The 16,495-nt window shown below is 38.8% G+C and overlaps 1 protein-coding gene across 1 annotated transcript in view; it reads left to right on the top strand.

Annotated features, from left to right (window-relative positions):
- hibch (3-hydroxyisobutyryl-CoA hydrolase) overlaps window positions 1–16,495 on the top strand; it is a 123,715-nt gene that overhangs the window by 58,089 nt on the left and 49,131 nt on the right. The gene's annotated exons all lie outside the window — the stretch shown is intronic.

The raw sequence follows: 16,495 nt of genomic DNA, 5'->3' as shown, positions 1-16,495 counted from the left end.
TACCTTTTATCTTAGCCTGCTGGACAAACTTTCCCCATTCCTGAAGAAGGGCTTATGCCCGAAACGTCGATTCTCCTGTTCCCTGGATGCTGCCTGACCTGCTGCGTTTTTCCAGCAACACATTTCCAGCTCTGATCTCCAGCATCTGCAGACCTCACTTTCTCCTGTTTTAACTCTTTGCTCTTCCACATGAGTTTGCACTGTTTCCTCACTGAGCCTACCCTCAGTTTTTATCTGCAGCCTTTTAAGCTGACTTTCCCTTCTAAGTGCCAATTTTTGAAGTTCAGAAGCTCTCTCTTTTTCTTTCTCTGCTCTTTCTTTTTCTGTCTCTTCTGCTTTTAGTGCTAACTTAAACTGTTTCATTTCTGCTGTCCTTTCCTTATGTCTCTCCTCTAACTCAAGATGCTTCATTTGCAAATTAATTCTTGCCATCTCTATAGATTCTGTTGGTTTCTCCAACAAATTTAAACACTGAGCTACTGCTGTAATTATCTCTCCTTTCCTCACAGAAGCAGGCAGTTCCAATTCCAGATTCTCTGCTAATTCTTGCAACTTGGTCTTATTCATATTTTGCAAAATTTCCAAAGTCACCGCATCCACATCCAACTTTGGCGACTGAAAGAGCCATTCCTATCCCAAGCTTTGTCTGCCCAGCCAAAGCAACACCTGAAATAAAGACACTCGTACCTACTGCTCGCTGTTTAAAATCCCACAAAGATCCTTAATGTGTTATGGACTAAGCCAGACCACTCAAAACATTCTTATGCAGGCAACTCAGACCAAAACTTTGCAGTTTCTTTCAGAAGTATACAGTGAAAGTTACCTGGATCAAGTTAGCTAGGTTGACTACTAGATTTTAAAACAGACAAAAATGTATTCATAAATTTACACAATGAAACACAAGGAACAGAATAAAAAACACCTATAGAACTCATCCTATCCAACTAGAATTATGCTGTTCCAAATATATACAACAGTCCCAATAAGCAAACTCCCTTCAAAAACCAATATAAATGGAACCGATTCTTACAGATTAAAGCTGAAGGGCACAAAAGAGAGAGAGAGAGTTTCCACACAGCTCTTTGTTGAATTTCTAACCAATTCAAAACTGAGCTAAAACCGTTCAGCTAGAGAGAGAACCACTCTCCTTTCATTATACAGGTCACTTCTCAAATATGGCCACTTTGGCCTGAAATCTCATCTGTTTACATATAAACAAAAGTTCTCTCAAAATCCTTTTCATCTCTGTACCAAACCAGACTAATTGGAGCCCGGCCCGGTTTATTAACCCCTCTGAAAAAAATTAAGGACAGAGTCTCCTTGAGCCAAGGAACTGCTTTTAGGAAAAAAAGGGACTAACTTTGTGACAGTCTGGCAGCATCTATGGAGAAAAATCAGCGTCAATGTTTCAACGTCCAGTAACCTTTCGTTGAACAGATCTTGCTGCATTAGAACATGGACTACTTCAGTATCTGTGGAGTTGCAAATGGTGATGAGCATTTTGCAGTCATAAGGGAACATCTCCACTTTTGACCTGATGATAGAGAGAAGGGCATTGATGAAGGACTTGAACATGGTTAGGCCAAGGACACTGCTATGAGGAGCCACTACAAAGATGCCTTGAAGCTGTGATAACTGACTTCCAACAAGTACAGTCACCTTCCTTTATGCCAGGTATGACCCAACCAGCAGAGAGTTTGCCCCGATTCCCAATAGGAATCACCTTTGTCAGAGCTCCTTGATGCTATACTTTAAATGCAGCCTTGATTTCAAGGGTATTCACTCTCACCTCACCTCTGGAATTCAGCTGTTATTCATGTTTGAACTTAGGTTATACTGAGGTCAGTAGTTGAGTGGTCCTGGTGGAACTCAAATTGAGCATTAGTGAGCAGGTGCTGCTTGATAGCACTGTTGATGTCATCTTCCATCACTTTACGATGACCAAATGTAGATTGATGGGGCAGTAATTGGCTGGGTTGGATTTGTACTGCTTTTTGCGTATAAGACACATTGTTGGCTAGATGCCAGTGTTGTAGTTTTAGTGAAAGAGTTTGGCTATAATCAGAGTTCTAGAGCACAAGCCTTTAGAACTATTGCAGGAATGTTGTCAGGATCCATAGCTTTTATGATATTTACTACCTCCAACTGTTTCTTGATATCAGGTGGAGTGAATCGAATTGGTTGAAAACTTGCATCCGTTATGTTGGGGTCCTCTAGAGGTGGATCATCCACTTGACACTTCTGGCTGAAGATTGTTGTGAATGCTTCAGCCATATCCTTTACATTAAACTATTGGACTCTCCATTATTGAGGATAGAGCTGCCTCCTCCATTGAGTTATTGAATTGACCACCATCATTACTGATTGGATGTGGCAAGAATGCAAAATTTAGATCTAATCATTGGTTGTGAAATTGCTTAGCCCTATCTGCAACTTGATACTCATATTGTTTGGCATACAGTAGTCATAGCTTGTAGCTTCATCAGGTTGACACCTAATTTTTAGATATGCCTGCTATTGCTTCTTGCATGCCCTCCTGCTCTCTTTATTGAATCACGATTGATCCCTTGACTTTATTTTAATGTTAGAGTGGGGATATGCCAGACCATGAGTTTGCAGCTTGTGTTGGAGTACAATTTTGCTGCTGCTGATGGTCCACAGTACCTCATAGATGGCCAATCTTTAGTTGTTAGATCTGTTAAAGGTTTACCCCATCTAGCACAATGATTGCACAACAAGATGGAAGCTGTTTTCAATGTGAAGACAGGGCTTTGTCTCCAAGGACTGTGTGGTGGTCACTCTTACTGATACTGTTATGGACAGATGCATGTATGGCAAGAGATTGGTAAGTATGAGATCAAGTATGTTTTCCCTCTTGTTGATTTCTTCACTATGACTGCAGACCCAGTCTAGCAACATCTTTAGGATTTGACCAGCTCAGTCAGCAGTGCTGATACCAAGTCACTGCTGGAGATGGAGATTGAAATCCCCTACCCAGAGTACATTCTGGATGTTTACCATTCTCAATGCTTTCTCCTCTGATTTTACAACACTTTAATCTTTCTCAGGTTAAGCTATAGTTGCAGGTTTTTTAATGTCCTTCCAGAGGGAGATCTTGACATCAAATGTTAACTCCATGATTTCATGTTCATATTTGGCCTAAGTCTACAATGTGGTCATATGGTAAGCTAACACAAGTTCAACAAATCCAGAATTACCAGTTCAGAGTTTTGGCTCATTGTAGGCATCATTCTGTTGTGTTTGCTTTTCTGCTAGCGGGAATGGCTGAGAACTTTGAAACAACCCGAGTTTTGCATCATCTGAATTTGATTCATCGCGTTTTCTCTATGTATGAATTAAATTAAATTGATCTGACCAACTTGCAATAATAAATTATACTTGATAAGTGGTGGCTTTATTAAATATTGGTAAGATTTGAATAGGTTTTTCATTATTTACATCTAATGTCTTCTCATTTCCCTATTTCACCAAGTAGTAACTTCAAGCGATCATCTCCAGGTGCTTGCCTTAGTTCTTCCAGGGTTTCCTAAATCTGCTATCAGCAGTAAAACCTGATCCAGTGATCCTTCCCTCTGGCTACAGTAAGACAGATTTTGTGGATTTCGTTGTGACTTTGGGATGCATTCCTTTGACTGAAGACAGTCACTTTGCGAGTTGCATTGTGTTGGTTCACAAAGCCAAGCAACCTCATCTCTCTGCTGACCAGAAGAATTGCTGCCTTTCTATTATATTCCTTGATTTGTTGAGAAATCTGTAATCTGATTTCCAATAAGGCTTCCTCTGGACTCTTCCTTCAGACAAAATGTTAGCCTTGAAAATGTTAGACAAAATTCAGCTAGGAATGCTGATTAGCTATTTTTGACCTCAGCTTTTTCATTTCAGAAGCAAACAATTTATTTTCAGAGAATTTATTTGCATTGTCTGAATTTGTTATGCCACATTAGAGCAGTCTCCTTTAGTAATTTTAAAATTGTGAAACATGTTTTATTCACAAGGGGAATGAATGGTCATATGTTGAACAATAATGACTTTCTGCTTTAATAAGTTGTGACATAGAAACAGCATTCAATGTTTTTAGTTTGACCTTTTAGGATGCTATCTTGTAAAGGTACAATGATTTCCACTTCGTTCCAGAGCTTAACATTAAACAAAATTATACCTATTAAGGATGTTATATTGCAGTATGTCATTTTCATAAGTTACAACTTCACTTAATTGGATGATGGTATGGTGGTAATGTTACTGGGCCAGTTATGCAGAGACCTCAACTAATATTTTGGAACCACAAGTTCAAATTTTGCACCAGCCATGGTAAAATTTAAATTCACTTTAATTAATGTATGTGGAAAGAAACATTAGTTTCAGTAATGTTAACCACTAAACTACAGGATAAAAATCCATCTGGATCAATAATATCCTTCAGAGAAGGAGGTTTGTTGTCCTTACCAGTTTTGTCAACATCTGACTAAAATGGTTGATCCTTAACTGCCAAAGTAAATTGCAGAAATATCACAAAGAAATAAACCTGGATGGTTCGCCCGACATTGACCTAAGTACAGGAAGCAACAATAGCAACCGGTCAATGTCCTAAAGCCATCCTTGCTGACGTTTGGGGGCTTATGCCAAAGTTTTGGTGAACTATACTGTAGACTAGTCAAAAAACAGCCTGACACAGTCATAATCACCAAATCATATCTTATATACCCTCTGACCTAAATATCTACATTACCATTCCTAGGTATTTCTTGTTCCATTAGAACAGTGAAACCACCAGAGATGGTGACAAAATAAAATACAGTCAGTAAGGAGTTGCACTGGGAGGCCTCAAACTTGCTTGTGGATCCTATGAAGTTTCATGATGTTGACTAAAACGGGACCAAAGAACCTACTACTGATTACCATCTTTGTCCTCTAAGCTGCCAAATTGATTCTCTTCCATGTTGCATACCATTTGGATGAACTAAGAGCACAGAATGTATTCTGGGTGTGGCATCATAGCAATGCACTTGACTGAGCTGGCTGTGTCCTGAAGGACTCAAGTGCCAGATTGGACCTTGTCCTCATTAACCTACCTACTGCCGACACACCTGTCGATGATAGGAGTGACCACCTCGTGGTGGATAAATCCCTTTTTCACACTGACGATTTAATCATAGAACATAGGACCGTACAGCACAGGAATGGGCCCTTCACCCCACAGTGTTATGCCGAAATCAATCACGTGGATATTATCACTATGCTAAATAGGAACAATCAGTACAGATTCAGCAGCTCAAAACTGGCCATCAGCGGCAACAGGGCATGACAGTTACTTAATGGCTATGCAACTGGTCTAGAAATCCAGAGCACCAGGCTAATGCTCTGGAATCGTGAATTCAATACAACCATGGGTGCTGGTAGAATTTAAATTCAATTAATAGGTCTGGAGTTGATAGTTAGTCAGTAATGGTGACTATGAAACCAATTACTTGTGCTAAAAATCTATCTGAATCACTTCTTTTGGGAAGGAAACCAGCCACCCTTATCTAGTCGGGCTTACATGTGACACCAGACTTGATGCAGTTTGGTCAGTCTTAAAAGTCACAAGCTACTTCGTGTATCAAATCATTATGAAATCCAAAGGGATAAAGCCAGTTGGACCAATAGCGGCAACCTAGGGACTGGAAATAACGATGACAAGCCCAGTCCTGTCAACAATGCAAAACCATTCTTACTAACATCCAAGGGCTAGTGCCAAAACTGGAAGAGTTGTCCCACAGACTAGTCAAGCAACAGACTTAAGTAATCATACTCACCATATCATAACTTACAGAAAATGACCCAGACACTCCCATCATCATCTCTGTGTGTGTGCTTTTCCACTGGCCAGATAGATCCATCTGAGGTGATGTACTGTGGTGTACTTTTAGGAGGAGGTTGCCCTGTAAGTCATCAGCAATGCCTTTAGATCCCATTGATTCATCAGGGCATTCCTGGGCAAGGAAATCTCCTCCTGATTACCAACTAATGCACTCATTTCAAGTATGTCTACCAAATGTGATATGTGATGGAATACTCTTCAATGGCTTGGATAAATGTTGCTCTGCCACTCAAAGCTGAATGCCGTCCAGTGCAAAGCAAGCTATTTGTTTCGCTCTGATTCCACCACTTTAATTTACTCCTTTGCTATGGGAGCACAGTGGCAGCATTAGCTCCAAGAGATGAGGAACTGCAGTAAGCCTCCTTCAAAACCACCTTCTAATTTTGCAATCTCTGCCACCCGGATGAACAGTAGTACCTGACATATGGGCATTGCATTACATCCAAGTTCCTATCCAAGTGATACACCATCTTGACTGGGAACTTTATCATCATTCCTTCCCTCCAATTAGGTGAAAATCTTGAACTTATGTCTGAACAGTGCTTCAGGTATACTTACACCAGATGAACTGTAGCAGTTCAAGAATGTAGCACACTACCACCTCCTAAGGGACAGTTTGGAATGGGTAACTCAATGCTAGCCTGTCAGAGGCCACCTCAGGGGAAAAAAAACCTACCCAAACATGTGACTTGTGATAAGCAGTTTACTGCAATTTGCAGAAAATATATTCAACAGAAGACTGCAGCAAAACTCAACAGTAGCCTCTGATGTTGATAAGTGTTAAACAATATACATTCTATTGATTGGAATGTGTCTGAGTGGCAATTTTTTTGAACTGATTTTTACTGAAAGGTCACCGCATAAGGCCAATGTCTGAAAGGAAAGAGTGGCATTTCAATTGTAATCATTCACTAAGTCAAATATCAAACAACCTTCTGTATCAGGAATGTTAAGCCATTTTGCTGCCTTTCAACAAATCAACCGTATGTTCACTTCAAGAACTTTTATTGCATATTAACATTATCTTAATAGTTGTTTTTATATAAAATTAACCTTTGCATTCAAAATGCAAATTCAAAAATACAGTGCTTTTGAAATGTCCTCTGTAAAATCATATAAGTAAAATTTTATTTTACTCCCTGCCTCTATTCCTGATGAAGGGCTTTTGCCCAAAATGTCGATTTTCCTGCTACAGGTGGCTCCCTACCTCCATTCCTGATGAAGGGCTTTTGCCCAAAACGTCGATTTTCCTGCTGATGCAGGTACTGGGCCTCCTTCACTGCCGCTCCCTCACCATTCGATGGCTGGAGGAAGAAAGCCTGATCTTCCGCCTCAGAACACTTCAACCCCAGGGCATCATTGTAGACTTCACCAGTTACCTCATTTCCCCTCCTCCCACCTTACCCCATTTCCTAACTTCCAGCTCAGCACTGTCCTCATGACCTGTCCTACCTGCCAATCTCCCTTCCCACCTATCCGCTCCACCATCCTCTCTGACCTATCACCTCCATCCCCACCCCCATTCACCTATTGTACTCTTTGCTACCTTCCCCCACTCTCCTCTCTGACCTATCACCTCCATCCCCATTCCCATTCACCTATTGTATTCTTTGCTTTCTTCTCCCCAACCCCACCTTCTCCCACCCCCATTTGTCTCTCCACCCTGGAGGCTCCATTCCTGATGAAGGGCTTTTGCCTGAAACGTCGATTTTCCTGCTCCTCGGATGCTGCTGCCTGACCTACTGTGCTTTTCCAGCACTACTCTAATCTAAAATTTTATTTTGCCTTTCCAGTATCGAGAGAATAGTCCAGAAGCTCTGAATAGAATTGTGTCATTCTTGTAACGGAGTTGAATACAAGCTCCACTGTAGGACTAGGTCACTTAATTTGTGCTGACAATCTAATGCAGTACTAAGGAAGCATTGCATTGTTAGCATGGCTAATTAGATTAGAAGAATAAAAATTACATTTCACAAAGGAAAATTAAGAATTCTTCTGTTTTAAATCTCTAAAAATATCTGCAGGAATGATATTCCAATTTATAATTGTTTCTTTCCTGGGCAGCCTTGGATTTTGATGTCGCAACACATGTTGAATTCCTTGATTCAGGAGTGTAGTGTGATGAATAAGAAGCCTTTACTGAGGACTGATCATTCATCCTCAGTGAGGGAGAAGTCTGGGGTGATGGTGAAAACACATCAGGGCTGGGAGCTAGGACCTGGTGTGGTGCTGGAGTGGGGAGCGGAGACTGTCTTGAAATCACCCCCCTCCCCACCTTCATCTACTTATCCATCACCTTCCACCTTCATCTACCTATGCATCACCCCGCCCCCCCCCCCCTGCCCAGCCCCACTCCCCTCCCATTTATCTCTCTGCCCTCTTGGGCCCCCCAACATTCCTGATGAAGAGCTTATGCTCGAAATGTCAACTCTCCTGCTCCTCGGATGCTGCCTGACTGGCTGTGCTTTCCCAGCACCACACGTTTTGACTCTTTCCTGGGCAGGACAGGCTGAAGCGGCATTGCAGGAAAGTATTTCTAATAATTAAAATTGAACTTGCATTGTTAAATACCAACCATGACTTTCTGCAGGAAATTTAATACTGTAAGTAAATAATATCAGAAATCTCTTTACTCTTTTGGGAAGGTCTGCAGTGAGATATCACTTGCACAAGGCTAACATAGAAGAATACAAATCATCCAGCAGCTTATGATTCACTAATGAAAAGATTGCTTACTTGTCACAACTTATTGGATTACACTCATGCTGTGCATTGAGTTGTTTGTCATTGTACCAGTAAATGTTTGCTTTATTTCTCATTATGAAGAGTCAAATTTTGAAAGCTAGAACACTTGTTAAGTACTGTAGGACATTTTACTATGCCAAAAGCAATTTCCAAAAGCAAATTGTTTTTACTTCAATTTTTTATCTTCTGAAATTCAAATGATTTTATATAACATGCAAGGACATTTACTTTTTCACATATCTATATATCTGTTTCATTTAATTACACTGGTAATTTTACTCATAGACCTCACTGACAATTTTTGCTTCTTTTGTACTACAGGTAGAAATGTAATACTATTGCTTCAGACCAGCAAAAGAAAGAATTGATCTGTCCTGCCAAATATGCACTATTATCTTCTTAGACAGAGATGCTCTGAGTGTGTATTTGTTGCATACATGCACTTAGTTGAATTCAGTATTGGGTATTTTACAGTGAGCAACAATGTTTTATTAACATTAATGATCTCAAGTTAGTCCTAAAGCTTAAAAAAGGGTAGCATAATCTGCATTAAGCCTATTTAGTTTTACAGTACTTCAGTTTTTAACAACAAATCGATATTAGCATTCGCTTCAGTGATGAATCCTGTAGTGTGTTCTGTAAGTACTTTTAGTATTATGCAAAAATTTAGTATCATTGGATAATTTTCCAAAAGAACATTGTGTTTTTATTTGTGACATAATTCCTGCTGTTTGGTAATTGGTACAATTTCCTAGAATTAGGCTGAAATCCTCTATATTTAATCAGCACCACGTAATATTAATGCAGTATAAAGAAGTGAAATTGCTCAACTAACTCCCATGCATAAAAATGTGTTATGAAGACTTCATTTGTTGAGGACTTGAGTTTTGCAGAATTTTGGAGAAGATTTATTTCAAGTTTGCGATGGATTTATTTTAAATAAATGTCAATTAAAAGACTTTGAAACATTTTCTATATAAATATTCCTTGGTTGTCACGCATCTGTTCATTTCCTATAGCCAACCTGCCTGGATTATTGACTGTCAGGTCTCTGTGTCTGCTTTGGATATTGACTGTCTGATATTGATTTCAGGTCTCTGTGTCTGCTTTGGAACCAGCTAAAGGAAAAGGGTTTACCAGTTTAGCTCTCCTATCTTTGGAAAAATCCGTATTATGAATCCAGTGTGAAACCTAGCTCTCTTCTTACAGAACAACTGGAAGAGTCTGCAAAACTGTGTTTCCATTTGCAAAGATCTCAGAAAAAACTGCCTGTGTTTGGTGACATCTGTCTACACATGCCAAAGTGTGAGCCAACTAAACATTCCACATCTTATGCTTTGTGCCTTCAAAGACTAACAATTGGCCCAAAGTGTTTTGTTTCTCTGCAACTAGAGAGAAATCCCTTTATCCTTCTTGTGGTGTGAATGGACAGGTGTTTTTATGTATGTATGTATGTTTTAATGTATTTAAAAAGGTTAGATACTTAGACTTCCACACTTCTTTCTCCATAGATGCTATTAGACCTGCCGAGTTTATCATGCATTTTCTGTATTTCTTTCAGCTTTCCAGTATCCTTAGTATTTTCCTCTATGTGGATGCATCTATGTGGATGTGCGATAATTATTTGTAAGAAGCAAGAAGGCTATGACATTGTCAAGGTCATTTTATTGGAACAACTTAGAGTTAACAGAATCCTTGTTTAATAAAACTGAGTAGACATATTATTGCAACATCACCCTTGACTATTGATTCTAGAAGCAAAAGCATTTCAAGAAAAATGGTGTTTCTAAATTACTAAGTTATGAACAAAGCGTAAAGAAAAAGCTATTTGTGCGTCTCAAGGCTACAAATATAATAGAGTAGCTATTAGCCTTCAGTTCTAAACTCTGAATTTAAAATTTTTGAGCCAAAATAGTAATCTCAAAGTGATGCTTGACTGTTGCTGCCGGTTGTGAATGATTGTTTATGACATGAGATTTGTCAGCATATCTATTTATGGAATTTTTCTTCAGTGGAAACAGTTTGCAGTAGAAGCCATGGTAAGGCTCTCAGAATTTACCTTTTATTAATTAGCAAAACAACTTCCTATATCCACATATGTGCTGTTAAAAATGGAATTCAGAAAGTTGGTACCATGTTTGTCCTCCTTTTGAAGCTCGATTACACTAATACCTCATTGAGAAATTTTGCATTAAAATACATGAAGAGTATGACCCAATAGTTACACACTAAATACAGCAAAAGATGTTTGTACATTCAGGTGTACGATACATGTTTAGTTGACTTAGGTGCATGACTTTTCATTGAATTAAATGCTAATTTATGTTTCTGGTTTAGACTTGGAGGATCAATGACATTGGTGCACGGTGACAGCAGAACTTTTAAATCGTGTGGATGCATCCACTGTGATACGATATGCCTTCTACAACTAGTTTGTTCAACTGACCATGGGTTAGGATGCAAATTTTGTTGTGTCGCTCATATGAAAAATACACGTAAGAAAATAAACTGGAAGTGAAGTTTGCACTGACTGTGATAATCCAGCTACTAAACAGTCAAAGATCTGTACATGCAGTGTGTTGTTCAAGTAGCTACCGCACGATCCTAATCAGAAGTTGCACATTTGACGAACGGTCTTAACTGAGGATGAGGTGATGATGTAGTTGTAGTAGATTTATAATAATTCAGAAGCCCAGACCTGTGCTGCGGGGATGTGTTCAAATCCTGCCCTGGTAGCTGGTGAAATTTGAATTCAGTTAATGAATCTGGAATATAGAGCTATTCTCAGTAATACTGACGAAGAAACCATCATCGATGATTGTGAAAACCCTACTTGGCTTACTAAAATCCTTTTGGAAATGAAGTCAGCCATTCTTACCCAGTCTGGCCTACATGTGACTCTTGACCCACAGCAATATAGTTAACTTTCACTGTGCACTGAAATGGCTTAGCAAAGCATTCAGTCCAAGGGCAGTTGAGAAGGGCAAAAAATGCTGATCTTACCAGTGATGTTCACATCCATGAACAAGTAAAGGGAGAAAAAAAATGCTTCTCCTGAGGGATAAGAGTTCTTGGACTTGATGTGTATACAAGCTGACAGCTAATTAGACCTTGATTTTGACAGGCCAGCTTTATTGCTGTGACTTCTTATGCCCCTTTTGTACTGCAGGTAGAAATTTAACACTGAAACTGCTTCAGACCAGCAAAACAAACCATTGATCGATCCTGCCAAATATGCACTATTGTCGTCTTAGACAGAGATGTTCTGAGTGTGTATCTGTTGCATACATGCACTTAGTTGAATTCAGTATTGGGCATTGTACAACGAGCAACAACTTTTTATTAACATTAATGATCTCAAATTTGTCTGAAAGCTTAAAAAAGTGTAGCACGATCTGCATTCGCTTCTGTGATGAATCCTGTAGTGTGTTCTTTAAGTACTTTTAGAATTATGCAAAATGTTATACTTTTTCAGTGATCGGCAATTTCTAATTTGTCCATGTTCGTACTCTTTTCTGCTGTTTCCCTTTTTGTCGGTTTGCATGGGGGATATATTAAATTTGACAACAGAAATAATTAGAGACCAGACTACATTTCAGTTTAATTTAGAAACAGCTTCAGGAAAATTGCAGTGTGTCCTTCTTGTTCATGTTAGACTTTGTCATTCAAATTTAAAGTGCCAGCTGCTGTTTGGTTTAATCTTTTTAATTTTATTGACCATGGTATTTGCTTGTTACAAACTGTCTCATCCCCTTCTTACATTAAAGCTCACTGAGATTGATCATTGTCCTGATTCAGGTTACAAAGTTTGCTTTAAAAGGAAGACCATGTGAAGGTTGCTATCCTGTAGGCTTTATTGGAAAACATTGTGCATGTTATGAACTGATGACAGCAGTATCTCTCAATGGCACACCTTCTAATTGACTTGATCATAACCTGGTAGCTTATTTGAGTGGTGAGTTCCAAGCTTTCAAAAAAATCTGGACAGTTTGCAAACATTTGAGGACTGGTCAGGGAAGATGTAACCACTTGCTCTACAAGTGAAACATGGGGAAGCAGATAAAATTCCGTTTCCACCCAAGTCAGACCATCTCCCACACATTGAATTTGTGTCCTCAGAGATGCATGTCTGATGGCATCGTATCCATTGACACAGTGTCAGCTGAAGCAATATGAAACATATACCAAATATAATTGGCTACCATCCACCTGAACACTTGTAAACCATAATCTGTGATCAAGCAATGTGATTGTTTTGATTTTGCAAGACATATCTTCTAATAACATAAATGCCTGAAGGAAATTCAATTCGGGATCTCAATATGCAAGTCTTACAATGTTGTGATTCTTCTGAAGTAATCTGACAAATTTTTGGAAGTCAGAACCAGCAGCATAACTTGAAAGTCATGTGAACTCACAAACTAAATCTTTATTTAGAAAGGAGGAGGACATTTGGCAGTGATGTCACCATAATGTTTAGATCATTTTCTATTGGTTTTTCTGGAAAATCTACTGTGCTGCTGTCAGGTCATTGTTGATGCGTTATATGCAACAGTGCCCTGTGTCTACATTATGTGTGCCACATTTCAAGTGATTTGTAGATAGTAGGTTGATTTCTACAAATTTGCACATAATTCTTTTAGCATTTTTTTCACATAAACATAAGGCTTCCTAGGCTTTTGGGGATATGAAGGTGGAATTGAAATCTAAAATCTTCCAATATTGTATTGAATGGGAGAGGAGCTGGACTGGCCATAAGGTCTACTCCAGCACCTAGTGTTTGTGGTCTTGTATCTGAATTATTGTTATAATTGAGAAATCTATGATCAGTTTACACTTTGATATTTTTTCTTGTTCCATTCTTGGATTCCTGAATAATCATGTAAGAATATTTTCCAAAATAAATTGATAGAGACAGAGAGTTGGGATATTGGGTTTGTTTTCAGGATGGCAAACCATAACAAGTGGTATATGGCAGGGATCATTGCTGGGGCCACAACTATTTAAAATATATATTAATGACTTAGATGATGAAAGCAAATGTACTATTGCCAAGTTTATGGATGATGCAAAAATAGGTGGGAAGGCAAGCAGGAAGAAAAACTTGAGTGATGGAATATAGTGCAATGTAATAATATATTCTTGTGTATATATAATAGTAAAATGTGAAGTATTGAATATAGTAAATGTGGGGTTATGCACTTTAGCAGGAAGTATAGAAGAGATGCCTATTATTTAAATGAGGAATGACTGCAGAAAGTTGCAGCATCAGAGATTTGGGGATCCTTGATCGTGAATCACAAAAGGCTAGCATACAAGTACAGGGGGTAAAAGGGAAGGAAAATGGACTGTAGACTTTATTTCAATGGAATGGATAATGAAAGTAGAGAGATCTTGCTAGAACTACATAGAGTACCAGTCAGACTATATCTATAAATGTGATTAGTTTTGGTCCTTTATCTAAGGAAAAATATACTTGCATTGGAGATAGTCTAGAGAAGGTTCATTAAGTTGATTCTGAGTACGAAGGGAATTTCTTCTGAGAAGAGGTCAAATGGGCTTGTACCCATTGGAGTTTAAGAGAATGAGAGGCAATCTTATAGAAACACACAAGGTTCTTTAGCGCTTAACAGACTATATGTGGAGAAATGGTTTCTCCTTGTGAGAAAGTCTATAAAAAAGCTCCGAGAAAGGAGTCACCCATTTAAGACAGAGATGAGGATAGCATTTTTCTCTCCAAGTAGTGGGATTCATTACCATTGTGGACTGTCAAGAATTAATGGATAAGTATTTTTAAGGCTAAGCTATATTTTCAATCAGTAAGAAAATCAAAGATTGTGGCGATAAGGCAGGAAAGTGGAGCAGAGAATTATCAGATCAGATATTACCTCATTAAATAGCAAAGAAGACTTGATATACCAAATGGCCTACTTTGCTCCTACATATTATGGTCAAATGGAAGGATGTTTAATAGTGTATGTGCCACAATTATCAGTGGATGATGACTGGTGAGCTACTGGTTTAACTGTGGAAAAATTGAGCAGGTCATTATGCTGTGTCACGTTTTGGAGGGGAATGTTTGTGTAAGTGGTGTGTGTGTGCGCGCGCGCATGCATGCGTATACTTGTGTTCGGCTAGAGAGTTATGTCTCTTTCTTCCCTCGTCCTCCCCTACTCAGGATGTCTAACCCTGTTTACCCTACTCCTTCATAATCCATTAGGTGAATTAACTGCAAACATGACATTGGCTTACACATGAAAATTAACCTTGGGTAAAGTAGTGGTGATCTCTTGAGAGTTATGGAACTTCCCACTTGCTAGGCTTGCGCATTCACAGAAGGAAACTTGGGTGGCAAGGATAAAGCCAAACAGGAATATTCACTGAGATTTAGCTTCTTTCTCCCCTTCCTTGATTTCCTGTAGATTGACCGCTGATTTAGTCGGATTATATAATTCCATTCACCTGGTAAACTGATACAATTGGTGATATTTCAATCAGCCGTGCAACTCTGCTGTATTTGCTTATCAGTACAACAATTGAATGTTGTCACAAGACACTTTGTTTCATGCTTCTCCTACATGACAGTCTCCTCAAAGGATCAGAAATTCAGTCCATTATGAGACTCATCCGTTCTTACGAACAGAAAAGACAGCTGAGTTTAACCACTGATGGAAATGCACTTAGGCTGGGAAAACCAGATGAAACCATTGGATGTCACTTCAGTTCATCGGGATTATTGGTTAAGCAAGGTGTCCTGATTTAGCTGCTACTAAATCTGAAAATTATGCTATTAAATCATCATAACCTTAGCTCTAACCCTATCTGTCTGGTTGAAGCAATAAAGCTCACTAGTTTAAAATGAAATCACCCCACGTTTAAAATATTAGAGCCAAGTAACCTGTGATGCAAACATGCATTACATATATGTTGTTAGAGGAGTTGATATATTATTAGGGCAAAGGTTTTCATGGCACCATTCATCATGTTTCTATCAATAACTAACCCCTCCAAAATCAGTTTAGTTGGTTGTTCATTCATACATTCATTCACTCGCCCACTCAATCACTCATTCAACCTCCCACTCTCAAACTCCACCAAAATCAATTTAGTTGGTTGTTCATTCATTCTTTGTTCATTCATTTCCTCTGTCATTCACACATCCACTTGCCCACTCACTCTCACATTCACTTTCAGAGATCACATTGATTGCTGTATTTATCTAGTCAACAACAATGACTCCACTTCAAAATGCCATAATTTCTAAAGTTCTTTGGCATGTTCTGACGATAGATTATCTGTTCAGAGATGTTATGGCACATTCTGGAGCTGGTGGTACTTGAATCTGGACCTCGTGACTCAAGTGAAGACACTTGTGACCACCGTGTCACAAGAGTTTTGAGGACTTTTTCTTCTGGTATAGTTCTGATGATTTAAGGCACTTTAATTGCTTTCGGCTATTCTGAAAATGGATCATTAGTTTTGATCTAGGTATATCTACACAAAGATGTGGAAAAATGCAAAAGAGAGGTCTACTTATAGATGCGAACAGCACTTGGCTCATCAAGGTTGTGGAGACTGTGCACTCATATCCCTCACCACTCTAAAACCACCACATTTGATTGAGAGAGTTGGTCTCTATTTGTCAGTCCATTACAAGATTTGATCACTCTCTGCAAAACTTTCCTAGCATCACTGTTATCTTAGAAGTTTGGGTTTGAACAATGAATGATGATGGAGTTGTGCTTGCCTCTCATGGCCCACATGGTACTAGCTGTTCAAGTTCCAATTGAAAATCACAAATTTGGCCAATCTATGGCAGAACTGTTGGTTCTCTTATTTTCTTTGAAATATATCAGAGCTACAATAATT

This window comes from Chiloscyllium plagiosum, chromosome 7, assembly GCF_004010195.1.
Source record: "Chiloscyllium plagiosum isolate BGI_BamShark_2017 chromosome 7, ASM401019v2, whole genome shotgun sequence".
Taxonomy (NCBI): Eukaryota; Metazoa; Chordata; class Chondrichthyes; order Orectolobiformes; family Hemiscylliidae; genus Chiloscyllium; species Chiloscyllium plagiosum.
The sequence above is the reverse complement of the archived record's forward strand: the minus strand, read 5'-3'. Positions and strand labels throughout refer to the sequence as shown.